At 36.0% G+C, this 9,470-nt stretch overlaps 1 pseudogene; it reads left to right on the top strand.

Annotated features, from left to right (window-relative positions):
- The first annotated feature begins 8,462 nt into the window (after positions 1 to 8,462).
- Positions 8,463 to 8,837, top strand: LOC131506461 (small ribosomal subunit protein eS25-like; annotated as a pseudogene).
- The last annotated feature ends 633 nt before the right edge of the window (positions 8,838 to 9,470 follow it).

Genomic DNA, 9,470 nt, shown 5'->3' with positions numbered 1-9,470 from the left:
CTATAGTCCTATTCATTCAATTTGACTGCTGTATAATATTCAATTGTGTGAGCATACTGAAATATATTTATTCAGTTGCTTGCCAATTGCCATTTGGGTGATTTATTTTTAATCTTTGAAGAAGATAAATTTGGAAAGCTATCTAGTCTCGATCATTTTTTGTGATATAATCTCAGATGACTTTTGTTAAGGCAATGTATTCTCATATGTCTACTCTGATTTATATTTCTTACTAAATCCATCTAAAAGTATATATTAGTTTCAAATTTATAAATTTGTATAGTACACTGGTTCACATACATCATATTTTGAAAACTTAAATATTAAGCAAAAAAAAAAAAAAAAAGAAAGAAAAAGAAACCAGCCATAACCATCCCATCTGGAGTTAACACCCTCTAAATTCCTCAAGAAACACATTGCTGCATATACTTACAGACTTTTTCCTATTCATGTATTTTGTCTCTCAAAAATAAAATAAAATGAAAATATTGTTAGAACATCTATTTTTATCTTTCCTTATTAGAACTACTGGAGTCTATAATACTCATGACATCATGGGATTCAATGTATGTATATATCAGAGAAAACTATTGAAATGAGCCAGTTCTTTCATTACTAAAGCAGTTGAACAGTTTTATTTTGTTATCTGTATTTTGTGAATGATCTTCTCAAACCCTTTACCCATTTCCTTTTGTTATTCATCTTTTTTTAATATTTAATATTTGAGGAATATTATATTTTTATATAGGCTGGAAATGTTTGCTGACTTTCCATTTATCTTCCATCTAAATAGATATTTATTTATATTTGTGAGGTACTTAAATACTTAATTTTGCATAAATGTATAATTTTAGTTATGATTTTTGATTTTGTTAACTGACTTTAACAAAATGTTCTCAGTGTGCTAAAATGTAAATATATAGTTATCTGTATGTTTGCTTGCGTGATACATATTTAACTTTACGTAGTTAAATGAATACATAAATTTAGTTATGATACCTGATTTTATTATCTGACTTTAAAAAATCTTCCCAATTTGTTAAAATGTAAATATACAGTTTTATATTTACAGTTGTATACTTATATACAAGTAAATTTGTATGTTTACTTGTAGTTATCAGGTGTGCTTGGGAAGAGGGGGATATGTTTCATTTAAGTTTTTATTCCATCAGAAGTTTAACCTCCATTCTAAGTGTAACTCTGTCCCCCTCCAAAATCTGCTGTTTTGTGTCAAAGAGTAATGTCACTCCATCACCAGATCCCTAAGTATAGCTGCTGCACCTCTCCTGGGCCCTCAGTGCTGTTGCTCTTAAATACTCTTCTACGATGACAAACACAATCTATCTGGTGGGTTCCCAATTTTTCCAAAGCCTGTTCTATATAGCTCTCATTCTTCCAGATTTTGAGGAATTAAAGGGTTTCTGCCATACCTTCTAATTTGGAATTCCTACTTTTCCCTTGGAATCTAGCACTTCTGCCTTTGCAAAGAAAATCAACTTCTAAACACATATAAACATTGGGTAGTTCATAAAGAATAGATATATATTGCCCTCAGTTCTGGTGGCTGGAGGTTTAAGGTAAGGGTGCCAGCACGATCAGATGAGAACCATGTTTCAGGTATCAGACTTCTAGTTGTATCCTCGAAGTAGTGATAAGGGATCTTTGGAGCTCTAAGCCCATTCCTAAGGGTTCCATCCTCATTACCTAGTAGCTCCTAAAAGTGCCACCTCCTACTACCATCATCTTCGTGGTTTAGGATTTCAACTTATGAATTTGGGGGGACATAAATATTCACATCATAGCATTATACCTAACAGAAATTTTGTTCAATGCTCCCCTTTGGATAGGCTTTAAGCTGATACACAGGCCCCAAGATTATCCTGATGTTTAAATTCCTATTGATGGGGGGTGGAAGGGAGGGGCAAGTGGGTGATGGGCACTGAGGAGGGCACATATTGAGATGAGCACTGGGTGTTGTATGGAAACCAATTTGACAATAAATTTCATATTAAAAAAATAAAATAAATTCCTATGGCTATTTCTATAGTACTTGAGAAAGGTCATGTAAAATGTATTTCTTCCACCTCTTTCCTCTCACATTACATGGAAATGTTAAAATGGAGGCTTTTCAGTATGGCACTGAAATAATGAGAGAGATTAAAAATTAGAAGAGTACTTTAGATCACGAGAAAACTCTACCAGGATGTAAAAATAAGCTCATTAATTCTTAGGGAGAAAAAAAAAAGCAAAGAATATGGTGAACAGGAGGGGAGGAAGAAATATAGAGGATTCAAGTTACTGTTTTAGAAAGATCTTCAAGTAACACCATTCATATTCTGTAAATTAAGCAAAAAGGATAAAAGAACAAGTAGAGATAGATCACAATAGTTTTGATAACAAAAAATAATTAATTTGTGTAGGTTTAATATAGTTCACTGAAATAGATTTATATAAGACAGAAATAGTTTTTTAATTGAGCTTGAACTAGGAAAAATTCAATTCCCACATGATTACTGACCCTATTATCATTCTGCAATAAGACAATGTTTTTCTTCAACAAACTCCTACCCCCTATATATAAGAGTAATGTAGTATGTCTTTGTCCATGATGAAAGGAAAATCTCAGGTAGTTTCAGCAGTTTTCACAGCTCCTAGATTTGTAAGGAGATCTTCAAGGGTCATAGGATAGTGGACAGAAGTGGCCCATGGACAATTTGCCTGAGTTCACATGGAAAGCGGGTATCATTGGTAAGTCTTAAATCCAGACTGCCTGACCAGACGCGAAAATCTTCCTAACTGATCTTCTGGTATTCACTTTCTCCAGACAGAGTTTGATTTAATTATTTTTAAGTTTGTTTATTTTGAGAGAGAGAAAGAGAAGGGCATAGAGTGAGGAAGAGAGAGAATCCCAAGAGAGAATCTGTGCACAGTGAGCACAGAGTCTGATGCAGGGCTCGAGCTTATAAACCATGAGATCATGACCTGAGCCAAGATCAAGAGTCAGACACTCAACACCTACCGAGGCACCCAAGAGCCCCAATTTTGACTTAATTCTTATTGGCACCTTTCCCGGATGTTCATCAAATATTACCTGTAATATTCATATGTGAGTTTAGCAGACAGAATTCTGCAGTTAAATAAATGAAGTTAAATAGTCTTTTTCAATGAAGTTTGCAGGAAAAGTCCTTATGGATGAACATGGCAAAATTCTTTAGGAGGTGCTCTGTTATGTGATGTTTTCAAAATTATTTAACCATTTGGTCTGAGGTATGTGGATGAACTGATGTTCAGCAGAACACTCTTTGCAAGTCATGTTGTTTTATGTTTATTTAGTTGAGAGAGAGAGAGAGAGAGAGAGAGAGAGAGAGAGAGAGAGAGAGAGATGGAATCCCAAGCAGGCTCTAGGCTCTGAGCTGTCAGCACAGAGCTCCACGCTGGGCTCAAACTCCAAACTGCAGGACCATAACCTGGGCCAAAGTTGGGCACTTAATCTCCTGAGTCACCCACGTGCCCCTGGAAGATCATCTTATAGTTTATGCATATCCTTCAATTTAAAAAGAATTTATTATACCATCTCAAAGGGAGCTACTGACTAAATTTTGAACTCAGATATTTGGCAAAGAGAAAATTCTAATTGGTTCCAAGATAAGAAAAATTCTGAAATTAGAGATGCTACTTAGCCCAGCATTAACCGCAATGGATACAATTATGAATAAGCCAGATACAATTTCAGCCCACATGGAACATACAGTTGAGTAAACTGTACAAACATACAACAATCTTGCAAACAAATAATAATTTCACAGTTGTAAAATTACAATCGTTGCTATAATAAGTGTTATAAAGAAAACAATACTTGTGTTATAATCTATGATCCAGTAAGAGGGAAGAGTAGGTTTGAGCTCAAAATTGAAGAACAAATGAGAGAAAATAAAGTGAATATGTGTCAGAAGAAAATTAAAAGCAGAGAGATGATCCCGTGCAAAGCACTAGGGTGACAGGGAATGCAAGTTTTTATAAGGCAAGTTGGAAAGAATGAAGGAGAATATTATATGAGATAAAGCTAAAAAAGTGGGAAGAGACCAATCCTTGTGGCTCCTTGTAAGTTAAATATATTTATTTAAGGCCAACTAAAGAGTTTGGAGCAGAGAAAATGGCATGTTATTTTTATTTTGAAATGGTTAATCTGTCTAGAGATAACAGGATGTGACAAATTCAATAATACTAGACATTGCAAAGATACCTGCTGTAGTCCAGGAGATAACTGATGCTCTACTACAGGCAAGATGGAATATAGAATTTGACCAGGGTAGTGATAGAGTAAAGCAATATTTGAGAGGTAAAATTTATTAGACTCAGTAGAAATATGTATTTGGATTGTGAGGGAGATCATCTCAAAGATAATTCCCAGGGGCGCCTGGGTGGCGCAGTCGGTTAAGCGTCCGACTTCAGCCAGGTCACGATCTCGCGGTCCGGGAGTTCGAGCCCCGCGTCAGGCTCTGGGCTGACGGCTCGGAGCCTGGAGCCTGTTTCCGATTCTGTGTCTCCCTCTCTCTCTGCCCCTCCCCCGTTCATGCTCTGTCTCTCTCTGTCCCAAAAAAAAAAAAAAAAAAAAAAAAAAAAAAAAAAAAAAAAAAAAAAAAAAAAAAAAAAAAAAAAAAAAGAAGATAATTCCCAAACAATTCCTTGTTTGCAAAATGATTTTATGTAGTAAGAAAAAAACCACACGAACACATACACACACACGCCTATACATACAGATACACAATATGAATGAATGAATAAAATGAATGAATGAATGAATGGGGATGGCATCATCACGAGAGAATAAGAATTTTCCACTGTTCTCCCCTAAAAGAACTCCAGTTTCAACAATCATCCATGGATAAGAGATCCTTTATGGAAGTCCAGGAATCCAGTGGAGAAGTTCTAGCACACTGCTGAAGCAGAGAAAGTCTGAAATTTGACACAATAAAGAGGGTAAGTGGAACAGTTTCATGTTACTCACTTCATCCCTCCCCAATGTGGCACAACTCCGTCCCCAAAGAGACTTTTCTGGCCAGTTATTTTTTCTACAGGGAAGAGAGCTGAGAGCATGTGAATGAGCTCCAGGCCTTGCCAGTTCTGTGGGATTCTGGCAAAGACACCCACTTCTTTCTTGCCTCATCTAGAATACTGAGGCATGCTGCAAGATTGCGGAATGTGAAACATCTGGGGGAGTGCCATTCAAGAGACATGGATCCTATCAGCTCTCCTGCAGACTCCATCAAAAAGCCCACTCATGGGGCGCCTGGGTGGCGCAGTCGGTTGAGCGTCCGACTTCAGCCAGGTCACGATCTCGCGGTCCGTGAGTTCGAGCCCCGCGTCGGGCTCTGGGCTGATGGCTCGGAGCCTGGAGCCTGTTTCCGATTCTGTGTCTCCCTCTCTCTCTGCCCCTCCCCCGCTCATGCTCTGTCTCTCTCTGTCCCAAAAATAAATAAAAAAAAAAAAATATGAAATTTAGGGGTGCCTGGGTGGCTCAGTTGGTTAAGCATCCGACTTCGGCTCACGTCATGATCTTGCAGTTTGTGAGTTCGAGCCCCACGTCGGGCTCTGTGCTGACGGCTCAGAGCCTGGAGCCTGCTTCAGATTCTGTGTCTCCCTCTCTCTCTGCCCCTCCCCCGCTCATGCTCTGTCTCTCTCTGTCCCAAAAATAAATAAAAAAATGTTGAAAAAAAAAAAATTAAAAAAAAAAAAAACAAAAAACAAAAAACAAAAAACAAAAAGCCCACTCACAAGCCCCTAGGAATGCCTCACATATAGAGCCCCCAAATGGCCCACATGCACCACTAGTGCTTCGGGCACCTTATACACTTACCCCACCCTGTGGCCAGCTCCCTGTATGAGCTCTCCATGGCAGGGGGAGTGAACTGTGACAGGGAGCTAATGAGTACTCACGGGACCACCATAATTTCCCAGTAACTGAACTCAAAGATACGGAAATCTACAATTTGCCTGATTAAGAATTTAAAGTAACTGTTTCAAAGAAGCTCCATGAGCTACAGGAAAACACACAAAGCCAATTTCATTAAATTAGAGACACAATACATAACAAAATGAGAAGTTTACCAGAGAGACATAAATCATGTAAAAGAGCCCAACAGAAATTCTAGAGCTGAAGGATACAATGAATGAAATGAAATGTAAGGCAGCATCGACAACAGATGCATCAAACAGAAGAAAGATCATCAAGTGGAAGGCAGGAGTTGTGAAATCATCCAGTCATAGGAGAACAAAGGAAAGCCTACATGAATTATATCATTTAGAGAAACAATCTATGTATTACTGTAGTCTCAGAATCAGGAGAGAGAGAGAAGGGAACAGAAAGCCTATTTAAAGAAAAAAAAAAAGGCTGAGAATTTCCTAAAATTAGTGGAGAGATTTGGACACAAGCTCATAAAACTAACAGGTCACACAAAAACTAAAACAGAAAAGTATCTTTTCCAAATTTATAATAAGACTGTCTAAAATCAAGAATTTTAAAAGTAACAAAAGAAAAAAGAAATTCTCACATACAAGGGAATCCCTAGAAGGCTATCAGTGGATATGGATAATATAATCAAAGTTCTGGAAAGAAAAACTGCCTAACAATACTTTACCTGGTAAAGTCCCTTAGAAATTAAGGTGAGATAAAGATGATCCCAAAAAATTTAAAGCACAGAGACTGGCATCACTAACCTGCCTTACAAGAAAAGCTATAAGGAATTCATCAAGAAGAAACCAAAGGATGTTAATTCGTAACATTAAAGCATATGAAGATACACAATACACTGGGTAAAGGTAAGCATATAGTCACATTCAGAAGACTCTAATATTGTAATAAGGTGGTGTGTTAATCAGTTAACTCAAGTATAAAAGTTAAAAAGCAAAAGTATTAAAAAGAGCTATAGTAATTTGTTAAAGGATACCTAATGTAAGTAGTAGTAAATTGTGACATCAAAAATATAAAATGTGAAGGAGTAAAGGTTTTGTATGCAATTGAAAGTAGCATAAAACAGACTGTTATATCTGTAGGATGTTTTATGTAAGACTCATAGTAACCACAAAGCAAAAACCTACAGTAGATATGCAAAAGATAGAAAGAAGAGAATCAATATCATTGTGGGAAATTATTAATTCACAAAGCAAGGCACTAGGAGAGGAAGACAGAACAATGAAACTTTAAAACAGTGAGAAAAAAAAACCAATAAGATATCATTAGTAAGTCCTTACCTATAAGTAATTACTTAGAATGTAAATAGACTAAATTCTCCATTTAAAGTCATGCAGTGGGAAAAATAAAAATAAAAAAAATAAAGTCATGCAGTGGGTTAGTGTATGAATAAAAAAAGACCAAATATATGTTGCCTACAAAAGGCTCACTTCAGTTTTAAGGATACATAAGGACTGAAAGGAATGGGATAGAAAAGATACTCCATGCAAGGAAAAACCAAGAGAGCAGAGGAAGCTACATTTATATTAGACAAAAGAGACTTCAATACAAAGCTGTAATGAGAGAAAGAAGGTCATTATGTAAGATAAAGGGAACAATTCATCAAGAGGATATACAATCACAAATACACATGCACACAACTTTGAAGCACCTAAATATTTTAAAAGCAAATACTGAGAAATCTAAAGGGAGAAAAAGACAACACAATAATAGCGGACAATGTCAATACAGCACTTTCAACAAAAGGTAAGTAACCCAGACAGAAAATCAATATGGAAACATTGGACTTAAATTATAATTAAATCAAATGGACCTAAGAGATATATAAAGAAATTCCTCCCAATAGCAACAGAATATACATTCCTCTCACGTGTACATGAAATATTGTCCAAAATAGATGATACATTATGTCACAAAACGAGCCATAGCAACTTTAAGAACAAGTATCTTTACTGACCACAAAGTATGACTAGACCTCAGTAACAGCAGGAAAACTGAAAAATGCACAAATATGTACAAATTAAACAATACATTCTGACCAACAGGTCAAAGAAGAAATGAAAAGGGAAAAACATCTTGAAACAAAGTGTAACATAACATGCCAAAACCTATCGAATGCAGCAAAAAGTAGTTTAAGAGGGAATTACAAAAAAAAAAAAACAAAGACAACCTAACTTTACACATCAAGGACAAGAGAAACAGAACTAAGTCGAATTTAGCAGAAGGAAGGAAATAACAATGATTAAAGCAGAAATAAATGAAACAGAGACCAGAAAACCAATAGAAAATATCAAACTATGACCTGATTTTTTTAAAAACTTAAACAATACTGACAAACCTTTAGTTAGAAAAAAAGAGAGTAGTTTCAAATATATAAAATGAGACCTAAAAGAGAAGACATTACAACTGATACTACAAAAATTCAAAGGATGGTTTTTCATCCAACATTTTAGCAAGGCTGCAGAGGTAGCTGCTAATCTCCAAGTTTTACATGCCACCCAAGGACTACAAGAAGAAGAAAGATGCTGGATGGTCAGCTAAAGAAGATAAAGCCCCAGTGAACAAATCTTGGGACAAGGCCAAAAAGAAGTGATCCAAAGGCAAATTTCGAGACAGGCTCAACAACTTGGTCTTGTTTGACAAAGTAACACATGACAAACTCTGTAAGGAAACTTCGAACTATAAGCTTATAACTACAGCTATTGTCTCTGAGAGACTGAAGATTTGAGGTTCCCTGGCCAGGGCAGCCCTTCAGGAGCACCTCAGTAAAAGACTTACTAAACTGGTTTCAAAGCAGAGAATTCAAGTAAGTTATACCAGAAACACCAAGGATGGAGATCCCCCAGTTGCTGGTGAATATGCATGAACAGATCCCACCAACTGTACATTTTGGAAAATAAAACTTTATTAAATCAAAAAAAAATCAAAGGATAAGAGACCACTATGAACAATTATATGCAAAAATGGATAACTTAGAAGAAATGTATAAAGGTTTCCACATATATAAGGTACTAAAGAGTGAAGCATGAAGAAATAGGAAATCTGAACAGATCAATAAAGAATGAAATTAAACTATTAATCAAAAAGCTCCCAACAAAGAAAAGCCCAGGACCAGATGGTTTTATAGGTGAATTCTATTAAATATTTAAAGAATGAACACCAATACTTCTTAGACTCCTCCAAAAAATTACTAAGAAGGAAGCACTTTCAAAATCATTTTATGATACCAGTGTTTTCCTGATACTATTGGCCAATATCCCTGATGAATATAGATGAAAAAATTCTCAACAAAATGCTAGCCAACTGAACTCAACAGATAATTTAAAAAAATCATACAGCATGGTAAAGTGGGGTTTATTCCTGAGATGCTGAATGGTTCAACAGACACAAATGAATGTGACACACCACATTAGTAGAATAAAGGATAAAAATCATATGATTATGTCAATACATGCAGAAAAGGTGTCTGACAGGGGCATCTCGGTGGCCCAGTCATCTG

The sequence above is a fragment of the Neofelis nebulosa genome, chromosome 3 (genome assembly GCF_028018385.1).
Source record: "Neofelis nebulosa isolate mNeoNeb1 chromosome 3, mNeoNeb1.pri, whole genome shotgun sequence".
NCBI lineage: Eukaryota > Metazoa > Chordata > Mammalia > Carnivora > Felidae > Neofelis > Neofelis nebulosa.
This window is presented reverse-complemented; position numbering and strand designations above follow the sequence as displayed.